The sequence below is a fragment of the Emys orbicularis genome, chromosome 2 (genome assembly GCF_028017835.1).
Source record: "Emys orbicularis isolate rEmyOrb1 chromosome 2, rEmyOrb1.hap1, whole genome shotgun sequence".
Taxonomy (NCBI): Eukaryota; Metazoa; Chordata; order Testudines; family Emydidae; genus Emys; species Emys orbicularis.
In genome coordinates this window covers 40,707,258-40,720,719 of record NC_088684.1, presented here as the reverse complement: position 1 = coordinate 40,720,719, position 13,462 = coordinate 40,707,258, and the positions used below count along the sequence as shown (strand labels likewise).

Here is a 13,462-nt window from a genome sequence, read left to right as displayed (position 1 = left end):
ATTTGTCTAACTTTAAACACAAGTACTCCCAGTGGAGTCAACGTGGCTACTCATGTGCTTAAACTTAGGCACATGCTTAAGTACCTTCTTGAATTTAGGTCAATTTGTTTTTATAAGAATGCTTCATCAAATCTGAGAAGGCCTTTACATATTTGAGGTTCCCCTCTCTTGACCTGTGACCAAGTAACAGTGAAAATTAACCTTTAGTACATTTTATAAACACTTTGGATTTAAATAAATAGTATGACATGATATTTAACACAAAAATTACAATAAAGTGTAAAATATCTGTAACTGAAACATAGTACATATCCTCCTTTTGTACTACATATGTTCTTGACATTGCAAATTCAGCAGGAGTAAATTATCTATGTACTCACTAAAAAGATTTCCAATCATTTCTTTTTATTCCTGACTTCGACCCATCACTAAGGACCAAATCCTTCCCTCTGCATAGAGCAAGAATAGCTGGTCAGGTTCACATGTGGGTTGAAAGGTATCCACAGGAATGGTAAGGAAAGAATTCTCTCCCCAGACTGTCAAAAAGGAGTCAAGATTTGCCCTAAAGAAATGTATTCATTCAAATTTTCTCAAGTTAATAAACTGTCTAAATTGTTGCTAAGTTAAACCAGAGCTCTATAGCAGCTATTTGTATACCACACTATTCATTGGTATTAATCTAAGCAGACACCAGGGCTCTAAATAGTAAAGTTTTATAGTAATTGCTAATAATATAACTAAATAAGAATTCTCTATAACTGGAATTTAAACACACTCAAGAAGAAACTAGCATGGTCACTGGAGTCTGTCTTATAAGTGTGTTCCTACAGAATATTTCTCTATGATCTGCATCATTGCACACAGTATACTACTAAAACTAGACCACCACATTGTACAAGGTAGAAAGACACTGAATACTATGAATGTTCCCAATATAACATAATTCCAGGAGGCTTGTGTTAAATACATGCAACAAACACTGCATTGTGTTATTTTGACTAAATAACGCAAACCTAGTATGCAGTTCTTGATAAAAAACAGAATTCTTACACTGGCATATTGATTTGTTTCTACATTTTTAGGCTGACACATTCCTGAGGCTGCCATGAATGTTTATAAAGATCTACTACTACATTCATTTGGCTGGCAAAATGGAGTAAAAAATTCTGTTTACAAGGGAACATTGAGTCTTAAAAATGCTACAGATACAATTACAAAAACACACTGAAGTAATGTGAAGAGTGGGAAAAGATCTAACACCACAGTCACTATGATAACAGATATAAGAATACTGCTGGAAATCTCCCATTTTCTACTAAGAGTATGATTTAGTCTTAGCAACAATGTTTTTTGTTTTGGGTTTTTTTGGTGGAGGGTAGGACGGATGGGGGCAATGCATTTTTTGCTTTTGTGTGAGAGATTTGTAGTTAATAAAATTTGGATTAAATAGTGCAACATCATTTATTATTATTATTTATCTATATTACAATAGCATCAGAATCAGGGCTCCACATTGAGCTAGGCACTGTGCAAACATAATAAAAGTTTATGTCCTTAAGTACTTATAGTCTAATTTAAGACAAGATGCAGCAAGTGTGTAACGAAAAAACCAGACAGCATGGAAGGGAGGATGAGGGTAACAGTGATAAGGGAGGGAATGTAGTCTAAGGGTTAACAAGAAACTGGAAGTCAGGACTCCTGTGTTCTGTTCCTAGCTCTGCCATTGACATATTGTGTAACCTCAGACAAGTCACTTCACTTCTCTGAGCCACTATTTTCCTAACTGTGAAATGGGGATAATGATATTTGCCCACCTTTGTAAATTACAGTAAGATCTACAAATGAAAAAGCACTATATAAATGCATAGACCTCGATCCTACATTGTGATTTGCACAGGTAGATTGCTGCCTTCTGGCAGAGCTCCACTGACTTCCACAGGGGTGCAGCAGTCCACCAGCTTGGATCACAATGCAGGTTTGGGGCTTTAGTATTTATGAAGAATTAACAACTAAATATTCACCCTACCTGTGTGGACAGGAGAGTTCACTAATCAATGATACTCAGGTCCTGATTCATCTCTGTATTATTTGAGTTTTATGATGTCAACAGAGTAAAACTATGCTTTCACTGGTGTAAAACTGGAGTATTGAAATGGAAAAACAGCCCCATAATTTCCTGACTTAGTTGTCTCATCTCTACAGACAAATACAAAGCTGTGGATGTTACAAACAGACATTTATTGAAAGTAAACCTAAGCCAAACACACCGCCCAGGTCACCTGGCTGTATGCTCAGACATTCTACAGAAACTGGAGGGGAGCAGAAGGGGAAATAACCCCCAAAGTTGATGCAGTATCCCTCTCAGGGGGAAGGAATAGCTGAGGGACCCACACTGATCCTGCCCCCAAACTCACTGGTGAAAGTAGGAATGGGGGAAGGGCACTGTGTAGAGGGAAAAGCATCCTGCCCTCACAAGTTGCAGAACAGCACTGTTTACTGCTTTAGGCAGGGGCCTGGACCCTTCACATCTGCAAATTCTACTCTCTGCAGCATACAAGCCGTGATGGAGTAGGGAGTGGGGCGGATTGACCTGGGGATGTTGCGTGGGAGTTATATTGAGACTGTCTGCATTGGTGATGGGATACCAGGGTGACGATACCTGAGCATGTAACCTGAGCCCAGAAGGGGGTTGGAGCCAGGTGACACCTTTTGCCCGTGAAACTGGACAAAGGCTGGAGGAGGAGCCAGGGGGAGGCTGGGTGAGACTGCTGGAGGGGTTGGTCAGTTTGGAGCTGGCTGGGGAAACGGAGGAAGCCCCAAAAGCTAGGATCTAAGCTCCCTGCCCCCTGGGGACTTGATTGAGGGGTCCTGGTTGTACCTACAGGCTCTGGTTGGGACTCTGTTCCTGTCGTCCAATAAACCTTCCGTTTTACTGGCTGGCTGAGAGTCACGGTGAATCGCAGGAATTGGGGGTGCAGGCTCCTGACTCCCCCACACTCCATGACACAAGCATTTGGTACTAACACTTCCTACAGTGCACTATACTCCTCAGAAGAAGCAGCTCCCCTTCCCTCCATCATATCCCTGCTTATTCATTTCTCAATAGTTTTCTGTCCAAACAATCCACAGTCATGAACTGGTTAGAAAGTACAGATAATTCCCTGAAGAGGGTGGCCCTCAAGGTGTTCCTGTCTAATTTTGATGTTGCTTGCATCATTTCAAATTCCTCCAGATCCCTATCTCAATTCATACAGTAGTATTTTGGTGAAATAAAGAAGAAAATGGTAGTACCTACCTGAAAGATGCAATATCTAAATGTGTGCTTTATAATGATCATGTATTTTACATATACACTTTAAGATTAATGACGTGTTAAATTAAATACAATAATTTTTCATAGTTGCAATAGTGTTTCATTCTCTTAATATCTAGAATGGTTAGGTTGGTTTTACCTGAAAATAATTCTGTCTGTCCAGAAATACTAGTGATGTAAAGTAAAACTTTCCTTGTAGCAAAGTAAGAAAATAGGTGAATGACATTAGCATAGAGAAATAAAACCAGAAGAGAACAGGAAAAAAAAAGGTGATTGCAAGAAACAGTCCTGAGACAAGGGAGGCAAAAAACAACAACAACAACAACAACAAAAAAACAACTAGTAAATCTAAATTCCCATAGAATGTGAATATAATGGGCACACAGAGTTTAAAAATAAAAATGGAGTTGATCAGTAAATCACAAACTCAATATTATTTTCTATATATGAGCCCTTATAATGAAAGATCAAGTGGCTCAGCATAGGCAGACTTTCAGTACTCCACTAGAATAATTGTTGTGGTCATTTAAAACTAGTCCAACAAAGCTGAAGTCACTTGGTCTTCTGATTCTTTCATAGCACGTTAATAATTAATATTGTCAAATGATTTCCATAGCTAAACACAGAGCATAATAAAATATGCCACAGAAAGATTGCGAGAAAGCAATCAATTGTGAAGTACCAGTTCTGTGGATCTCCATGCACTAGTGATATGCTATTAAAAAAAAGAAATAAGCAAATTTCATTGCCAAGTACAATACCCACTAGGAAACTACATTATTATACATTTGTAATTAGGAAAAGATTACAAGGAATTCTAGATACTATTTTCTTATGCTGGCATTTATGTTTCTTGTAATAGTTAGCCAAACACAATTTAGTGTCCTGTCTCAGATCACGTAGGACCTATTTTTAGTTTCCCTGGTAGATAAAGATACTTGCCAATTCAAACTCCTTAATGCCAGTCAGAAAAGACACCACATTTGGAAAAACTGCAAACACAATCTGTGCAGAAAATGGTTCACCCTATGACAGAAGGCTTGTAAACTCTTAGAAACATGTTGATGAAATACACCATTTGACATCAATAGGACTACTCACCAGTTTAAAATTAAGCATAAATTTAAGTTCTCTGCTGGATTAGGGACAGAGTTTTTAGCACCTTGGAGGACTGAGGCCTTGCTTTTAGGAATAGCTGCAGATCCGACCCATAAAAGGATAGACTGATTGTTTACTTTTGCCAGTAGCACTTGGCTGGCCTAGAAAAACTACTTATACCATTCTATGCAGAACTGTAGTATTGGAATGTTGGAAAATGGAATTTATGGCAAGCATATCAAGGCTCAAAGCATGAAAAGGGAAATTATTCAGCTCTGACATTAGCATTAGAAACATTTGCAATAAATAAAGGGCTAAAAAGTGTTCAGAGAACCTAAATCAAAACAAATAAAATCATTCAAATTAAATACACGTACAGAATTTAGAGAGACAACTACTAATTCTTATGTTTTGAAAAACTACAAATTCAATATACTCTAATTCACTATTTACTTCCTTTGGGATTAGTCTTTGTTCAAAAAGAAAGTTAAAATTGTCTAATTTGTTTTGAAACATGATATGGTAGCTATTAAATGGCTATATTTACTGAATTTGGTAAATTAAATCTAATAATTTATAATTAGATCACTTACACTGTTAGAGCTGGATAAAGCTCCTTGTTAATAATGTGCACTAAAAAACAGACCACAGAAGCTTACAGTTATTCTGCTTGAAAGATTCCTGGAGAAGCATTTCTCTACAGGGCGGTCAATTACAGAAATCTAAAAGCGATCTAAAGGGAATCCCAGTTAGCATGAACTTTTTAATCTATGGAAAAATATAAGCAAATATAGCTGAGAAACAATAACGATTTTTCAGTTAGACACTTGGAAACCTAGACACTTGCAATGCAACACTATGCTCATTAGAGCAAATTAGAGTCTATGGCCAAGATTTTAAAAAATTACTAGTAATTTTGGGTGTTCAATTTTTGGATGCTCAATTTGACAAAACCTTGAAAGGGCCTGATTAGAGAGTGCTTAGTACTTCCCCTCTGAAAACCAAGTTGGGTACCCAAAACGGAGGCAATCAAAATCATAGTCTGTTTTGAAAATATTGACCTATGCTAATAGGTGTCAGGTCCTGGACCAATAATGTAGTAGTTGCAGATTTACATAGGAATGGAAACACCATTCTTAGAAGGCCCCAAACAGTTATGGATGCTTATACAGCAGAAAGATGTTGAAAAACTGAATGGAATTCAGAGCCAAGAAACAAACAAATGATTAACTCTTGGGGAATTGACTTATAAAATACAATAACAAATATAGCTCTATTCACATAGTAGTTTCTCAAGGATAGAAACATGGGGAAAGATTTAATAACCTAAATACATATAACTATGATAAATTATTAATCCAAGGAGGAATAGGAATTCTCTAGAGTCACCCAAGGAGCTATAACTACATATAATGTCATGAACAAAAAGGAACTTTCAAGCTGAATATCAAAACACATTTCATAACAGAAAGGTCTATTAAACTGTGGGATAAGTGCCCTAAGGGAAGAGGTGGAAGCCCCATCACTTGAGTTATTTTAAACTGGTCGGAAAAAGCATTCAACAGCATACTGTACGAACAATCTACTGTAGTTGTGGATGGAAATGATGACCTAATAAGTCATTTCCATCTCTCATTGTTAAGATTCCACCATAACTTTAAAAGAATTAACTTTTAAAATTAAAATGAATAGCATCACAGACAGGGCTAGCCCACAACATTTTGGCACCTGAGGCGGGGAGCTCAAATGATGCCCCCATGCCTCCTTGCTTGGGCCAAAACTTTGAAAGGTCTCAATTCTGCCTTCTTCCTGTTCTACTCCTCTCATGGTACTGCTCTGCTACCTACCCCAATAAAGGCGAACTAACAATTTAAAATGCCTTGTTCAAAATTTTAAGTAACACTTAACTTTCAAATGCCTGAACAGCAAATGTAACTTTTCTTGTCTGCATAGTAAACACTGGCATTTTTATCTGTTTGAATAATCAAAGTGGTGCTTTCCGTGCCTTTTTGGTTGCAAAGATTTGAACTGCTTCCTGAAGGTCCACAGTCTGGGTCAGCTCATGCTCTGTTGAGATGGTTGCAAGGCCGACAAGCCTCTCCTGTGTCATCGTGGAGCGTAGATGTGTTTTTATAACTTCAGCTTGGAGAAGCTGCGTTCGCCATTCGCAACTGTTACAGGAAGTTTAGACGTACGCGCAGAGCAACAAAAGCATTTGGAAAGAAGGTGGTCATCTTATTTGTGCACATATATTCCAGAATAGCCTTTGGAGTTGATCCTGCTGAATTGTATCTTGAAAGGGCTTTCAGTTCATCACCTAAATCACTCACATCAATATCGCACATGTCATCATGTGTCAACACTGTCTCTAGTGCGCTGCATTGCTGGTGTAGGTCTTCTTCAGGTATAGTGAGGAGTTTTGGAATATCATACAACATCCCAAATATATAGCTGCATTCCTTGAGCTGTGCCTCGTAATCAAAATGTCGTCTTCTTCGGTGACTCTTATATTCTTGAATGGGTGGGAAAATAGCTTCAGTGTGAAGTTCTTCTGCACTCTTCAGAATGTTTTGTAATCCCTCATCTGACCGGTAAGACTGTAGGTATGACTTTGCTTTGTCCAGTTGTTCCACTGCTCCAGATATATCAAGGTCAACACCTTGTAGTCTCTTGCTTACAACATTTATTTCAAACAGTATGTCATGCCACAACACTAAGCCACACAGAAATTTGAAGTTATGTATGTTTCTGGTAATTCTATTTCCTCTGCCACTGTTTTCTCACGAACAGTTCCTGTCATAGCATTGTCTGTTACAGCTTTCCCCCTATTCCATTTTGTTTCTTACAGCTGTCCCCTTACTCCATTTTGTTTTTGTTCTCCTCCTGTGGCCGCCCCTCCCTGGCTGTTAAATTGTTTACCAGGGCCGCTGCCCTTCTCAAAGGGAGGGCCCCTTAAGTTGTTTACCAAGAGCCATTGCCCTTCTCAAAGGGATGGCCACTTGTGCTGCGTGCTAAGTGGGACCACTGCCCTGTTCAAAGGGTTGGTCCTGTTATCACCTTGTTAAACCTGGGCTCGGTGTAGGGTAGGCAATATCCAGAGCTGCAAGATCTAATGTGTTTTTGAGATCCTGGGCATGAGCCATAGGCCTCATGTGCTTTTGAGTCCTGAGGTGGGAACTCACGCCTATGATCCAGGACTCTGCCCAGGCATGTCTCTATGTTCACCTGCAGTTTTTCCCTGTATCTCCTCCCCTGTGACAGAAGGAGCCTATCAGGATTACTGGCGGGAAACTGCCTGAGTTTGCGTTTAAGAACAGGCATTTTTGAAACAAACATCAGAAAGGTTCCTGCATTGCTACCTGGTCTGATCAGCCAGGGGTTCTGGGGGGGTCCTTTCTCTGCTCTCGTTTTATTTTTGAGTGTACCCCCGTTTTTAACACCCCCCCCCACGAAGAACGAATTGCTGCCTGAGAGACCTCCTGATTATCAAGACCGTACCGAGCCCTCCTTGCTTCTTCTGATGTTGTTGCTGCTTCTGCCTTTGCTGCTGCCTTGGGGACTGGTAAGAATCCCTCTGTGAAACTTTCTATACTTTTATTTTATTACTTTAGCTGCTGGCTCTGTTTCCCCAGCACACAGACTCAAGCTAAACCTTGGTCTGTGTCTTAAACCCTCTCTTAAACTCCTTGGTCTGTATCTGTAATCTGTTTCTTGCTTTGCAGCGCCTTTGCTGCTAGAAATAAGCCTGTGCCTTCCTGGACTGTATCCTGGGCTGCCAGCTTGCAGCCACCAGCCCCCGCCCCCCCGCTTGCAGCCACCACTAGTTAAATCCCCCTCCCCCCTTGGAGCTGTATCCTGGGCACACACCACTCTGCCCTCTGGAACTACCCCTAGTATAAGGTGCACCCATTAGGTTAGATTTTGTCCTTTAGTCTAGATAAGTTGTAATTTCATTTTGCATAGCTGTAGTTAAGTTAGGTTTAGAAAATTGCTTGCATTGTACCCTGTAAGTTAGGCTTAAAGAATTGTTGCATTGTGTTTTGTTACTTGCTAATTTGTGTAGTTTTGGTTAAGTTAAATCATAGATAAGATTGTGCTGTGTTTTGTATAATTGTCTCTCTGCTGTTTAAACTTGCAGCCTGTCTGTTCTGTGTCTCCCTGGGTTTAAATCTCCCTCCACCACGTGCTCCTCTTCCCCCATCCCCCAACCTCACTTCTCTACCACTTTCTTTCTCTCTTCCTCTCTGCTGTTTAAACTTACAGCCTGTCTGCTCTCTCTCTTTCTAGCATAAAACCCCATTGGTTACCCCTTTTCTCTCTAACACACCTCACATTTTACATTTACACCACTGTGACACATTTTTACCTAAAGTTGTTGGTTATTTAACCCATTTTACCCATACTGTTAGTTGGTTATATGCTGCTGTGACACACTCTTTACATAGAAATTGTTAGCTACCTGTTACATTTATACTTCAGTGTTAACTGGTTACCAACTGTATTGTACCCCACTGTATTGTACCCCACTATTGAAACCCCCTATCCCATTTACTAGAAGAACCCCCCCCATCATTGTCTATTGTAAACACCCTATACACCCCATCCCATCGTATTTCATTGTTAAATTCCCACCACTTCCTTTTTCCTTTAATAAAGAAATTAATTGGCACCCCACCTGTGTGGTAATTGCTCCCCAAGATCCCATATACCTGCTGGCAGGGACATGGCGTCAAGAACAGGATCTTGGGGTAACAATTACTGCCCTCCCTGTCCCTGGAAAGAGGCCAAGACCTCTGGGACAGAGGAAGATCAGACCAACCACCTACAATACCACTTGCTGCAAAGTAAACAGCAGCCTGAGGCCCTAGAATGGGTCTGTACTATTGGCAAAGGCCAGAGCTCCAGGGTGTAATACCACCCACCTGGGGCTGGGGTGCCTCCAGGGTGTAATACCCACCACCACGGATGTGGGGTGCCTCTTAACCTGCCACTCCACAGTCAGGGCCAGCCCTGCTGATTCCCGCCTCTGGCCAGTCTGCACTAAGGCAGGAGAGCCAGTCGCAGATTCAGATCCCACCTGCCTCTGGAGAGAGGTGGGAAGGGTCATGAAAGCCTGCGGGGGGGCCCCATCTAAGCTCGCCCCATAACCTCGAATTTTGCAGGGGTCCCCCACCCACCAGATATTAACCGAACTGGTGCAGAAGCTGGATGAAATTCGAAAGCCCAAGAAATTGTGGCATGACATATATAAGCCCCAAAAGGTAGCCACAGTTACCTATGAGATCCTGGCTCAGGCCCTTGATAAACTAACTGTTTTCCATGGGGCCCTAATGACCTCGGCCAAGGAGGCCACCAGCCAGCCTAGCCAGGAGGGACCACCACTGACCCCTAGCCTGCCCAGTCCCAATGAATCCCCTGAAAAACCACCCCCATATACCCACCCAGAGGCCTCATATCCCCTCAAGACAACCCCACTATACCCAGCCCTACCTTCAGCCCCTCCAGAGGCCCAAGCCCATGAACCTGCACCCACTGTCACCTCTGGTGAAGCCCTGCCGGTATCCATCAGTCGTATAAAGATTGATGACCAGGGCAACACCACATAGGTGACAGAACTCCGACCCCGCTCCAAAGCAGAGATGAAGGAGTTCATCTCAGACACCGCTAGGGGGGCCAATGAGCCACCACTACTGTGGCTAGGCCGCCTGGCTCTGGAAAATGGACAGGAGTTAGTGGATAGGGAAGAGGGCATAGTATTAGCCAGGACCAGTAGCTGGTCCAGGGGTCTCTCAGGGAGCCTGGTGATATCTAACACTGCATGGCCCCTGACTGCCCCAGCCCTGGCCTTCCTCCATTCACTGCACTCCCTTCAAGGGGTCCAAGTCCCCAGAGGAAGCGTCAAGGACATCTCTTCCCTGAGATGTGCCATCGCAGGGGGGTCCATCATGCTATGGTCCCCTACCCAACACCCTCTCGGACTTACTCAGGCCCAGATTAACCAGGTCAATGCCTTTAGGCATGTTATTGACCCCACCGAGATACCCATAGACGAAGCTGCCATTGACTTAGCCATGGATAACAGTACCACCCCTGACACTGGGGCAGTTCTGTGGCTAAGGGGGTATGCTGGGCGCCCCATTGGGCGACTCTATGAAGCCCTCGAGAAAATAAGATGGCCCTCAGCCCAAGCTCTACCCATCAGTCCATCCCCACCACACGCCAGTCCACCCCTACCACATACCAGTTCACAACCCAGGTCCCAGTACTCACAGCATTCATTTACAGAACGCAAAATCTTTGGGTTCTTATTGCACAAGGGCCTCACTAAGGAGGTTGTACGTAAGCTCAATAGCGAGCAGCAAAGAGCCTTGGCCATAACTCTGGGATGGGAAGAGCGCCCAGAACCTTCCCAGCCAAAAAACAGGTAATGGCCGGGTGCTCGGCGGCGGCCAGCACCCGGCAAGGGGACCCCCGCCCCTATTATCCACTAGTTTTTGACAAGGGTCTCGTCATCCCCTTTTTGCTGGACACGGGGGCACAGGTGTCCATTGTTCCTCCTCACGTCCCTCACACTCCCACAGGACACACCATTTATGTGCAAGGCCTCAACAGCACAGAACCCCGCCCAGAAGTAAAGGTACACGCATCCATAGGCCGCACACCAGTAACATTCCGGGCCCTAGTGGGACCCATGCCACTCCTTGGGGTTCAGGAGCTACGGCGTTTTAAACTGGCCAAAGCCGTGCTCGATGCACTACCAGTCACCCTATCGGGTGCCAGTGCCCCCCACGAGCCTGAACTGCTCAACCCCAAACCCTGGAAATACAGACCCATACCCACAGCCCCAGAAGGTCAACCACACATTGCCCAGCTCATTGAGACACTGCTTAAAGATAATAAGATTCGGCGTGTGTCAGCGAGCAAATACTTGTCCAGTGCATGGGGAATCCCAAAACCACACAAGACCAATGAGTATAGGATGGTTATAGATTATCGCGCTGCTAACAAACACATACGGTCAGTAGCATTCGCTGCCAAATGGGATATCCCCACTATAGAACGCATCCTACTGGATGACACTAACCAATGGGCCTGTACAATAGACCTAAAAGATATGTTTTATCAGATCCCCCTCTATGACCCCAAGGGACTGCTAAACTTCACTTACCAGGGAGTCCAGTATCAATGGCAAGCGTGTCCCCAAGGGTACAAAAACTCACCTGCCTGTGCCAGCAAAGCCCTAACCCGCACATTAGAGAAGGTACCATCCCTCCCCAACATTCACGTTATCTATTACGTGGACGACATTCTTATAACTGGCACCACACCAAGTGAAGTACAAAAGGTCACTGAACAGGTTCAGGCCACTTTATCCACCGATGGGTGGAACCTCAGTTTGCCTAAAAGTGTCCTCACTGCTACTTCTACCTTTCAGTTTTTAGGTTTTACTGTAGAGAAGGGACAGCTATGCCACTCAACTTACCACCCACTCACAAATTCTTTCCCCCTGGGGGTAGCTCCCCCCAGACGTGAAGTGCAGCATGTGTTAGGTGTAATTAACTATCACAGACAGTTTCTCCCTGCTGCTTTGTTACCACAACTATCTGTTTTGCAGCGATATGCCAGGAACGTTAAAACCCCTTGGACACCAGAGGCCGAGCAGGCGGTGTCTTCCCTGGCTGGGCTCTGGGCCCACCTTGGCTCGATGGAATCCCACCAACCCTATTGAGATTACCCTCACTGTGTCCTCAGACCATGTGGCCGTAACTGTGTCCCAAGAGGACCTCCCTGTCCACAATCAGGCCCGGAAGCTGTCAGGACCCGAATATCGTTATGGGCCTGTGGGCATTGCCATGCTTGCTGTCCAGTGTGCTCTCCCATGGGGTAAATCTGCCACAGGCACCCTAAAGGGGCCTCATGTGGAGCTTCTCCCATACCTCACCTTCACCCCGGCCCCCCAGTTCCAGGGAGCCTCTGCTACCTGGGAGCGACTTGTTTATCAGGCCCAAGAGGTATTTGGACATTGGGCCCTCAAGTCCTCCTCCACCACAGCTCCCACTGAGCCGGGGGCTATTGCCCAATTGAGTGCCTATGCCCCTTGGATTGTATCTGATGGGGGCACATCGCCTTCTCCCCGAGCAGGAATGCTGTGTGCTACCTGTAACACCCTCAAAGTTAAACCCTTAGATTTTTCCAGCTCAGCTCAGAAGGCCGAAGCAGAAGGCGTCCTGTTGGCAGCCTCTCACATTGTGGCAGCCCACCCGAAAACACACGTGGTCCTGGGAGTGGACTCAAGCTACTACGTGTCCATTCTGGTGGGAGGAGGACGGCCCACCGCTCATGAAGAAACATGGGCACAGATTACTCAACTGGCAGCGCAGTCCAAGCTGCCATGGTTTGTTATTCATTGTCCTTCAAACAGGTCTGACAGTAACCCTCTTCATTCCAGCCTGGATCTACAACTCCGAGAATATAAGTGTAACACATCCCAGGTTAACATTATCTCTTGCAGCGATCCCTTCATCACCTGTGTGACGGGTTGGATCACAGAAACCCCCTTGGGAGCTGCCACCCAATGTGCAAAGACTACCCCTGCTTCTGTTTTCCCTGCCAGCTTAGGATTCCAGCACCCTGTCTTGCTGAGCCAGACACTCCAGTCTGCTCTAACAAAGACTCAGGGTCTGAATCACCTGCCCCAAAGCTGCAAGTTTACCTGAAAACAGCGTACAGTAGTGTGCTTGTCTTTAGCACTCAGATGCCCAACTCCCAATGGGGTCTAAACCCAGATAAATCCGTTTTACCCTGCATAAAGCTTATGCAAGGCAAACTCATAAATTGTTCGCCCTCTATAACACTGATAGAGAGATATGCACAGTTGTTTGCTCCCTCAGGTATTAATACACACTCTGAGTAAATTACTAAATAAAAAGTGATTTTATTAAATACAGACAGTAGGATTTAAGTGGTTCAAAGTAGTAACAGACAGAACAAAGTAAGTCACAAGCAAAATAAAATAAAATGCGCAAATCTATGCCTAATCAAACTAAATAC

At 43.8% G+C, this 13,462-nt stretch overlaps 1 protein-coding gene across 1 annotated transcript in view; it reads right to left on the bottom strand.

The window, feature by feature from the left end:
* The window catches only part of STK3 (serine/threonine kinase 3), a 285,794-nt gene that overhangs the window by 36,351 nt on the left and 235,981 nt on the right, over positions 1 to 13,462 (bottom strand). The gene's annotated exons all lie outside the window — the stretch shown is intronic.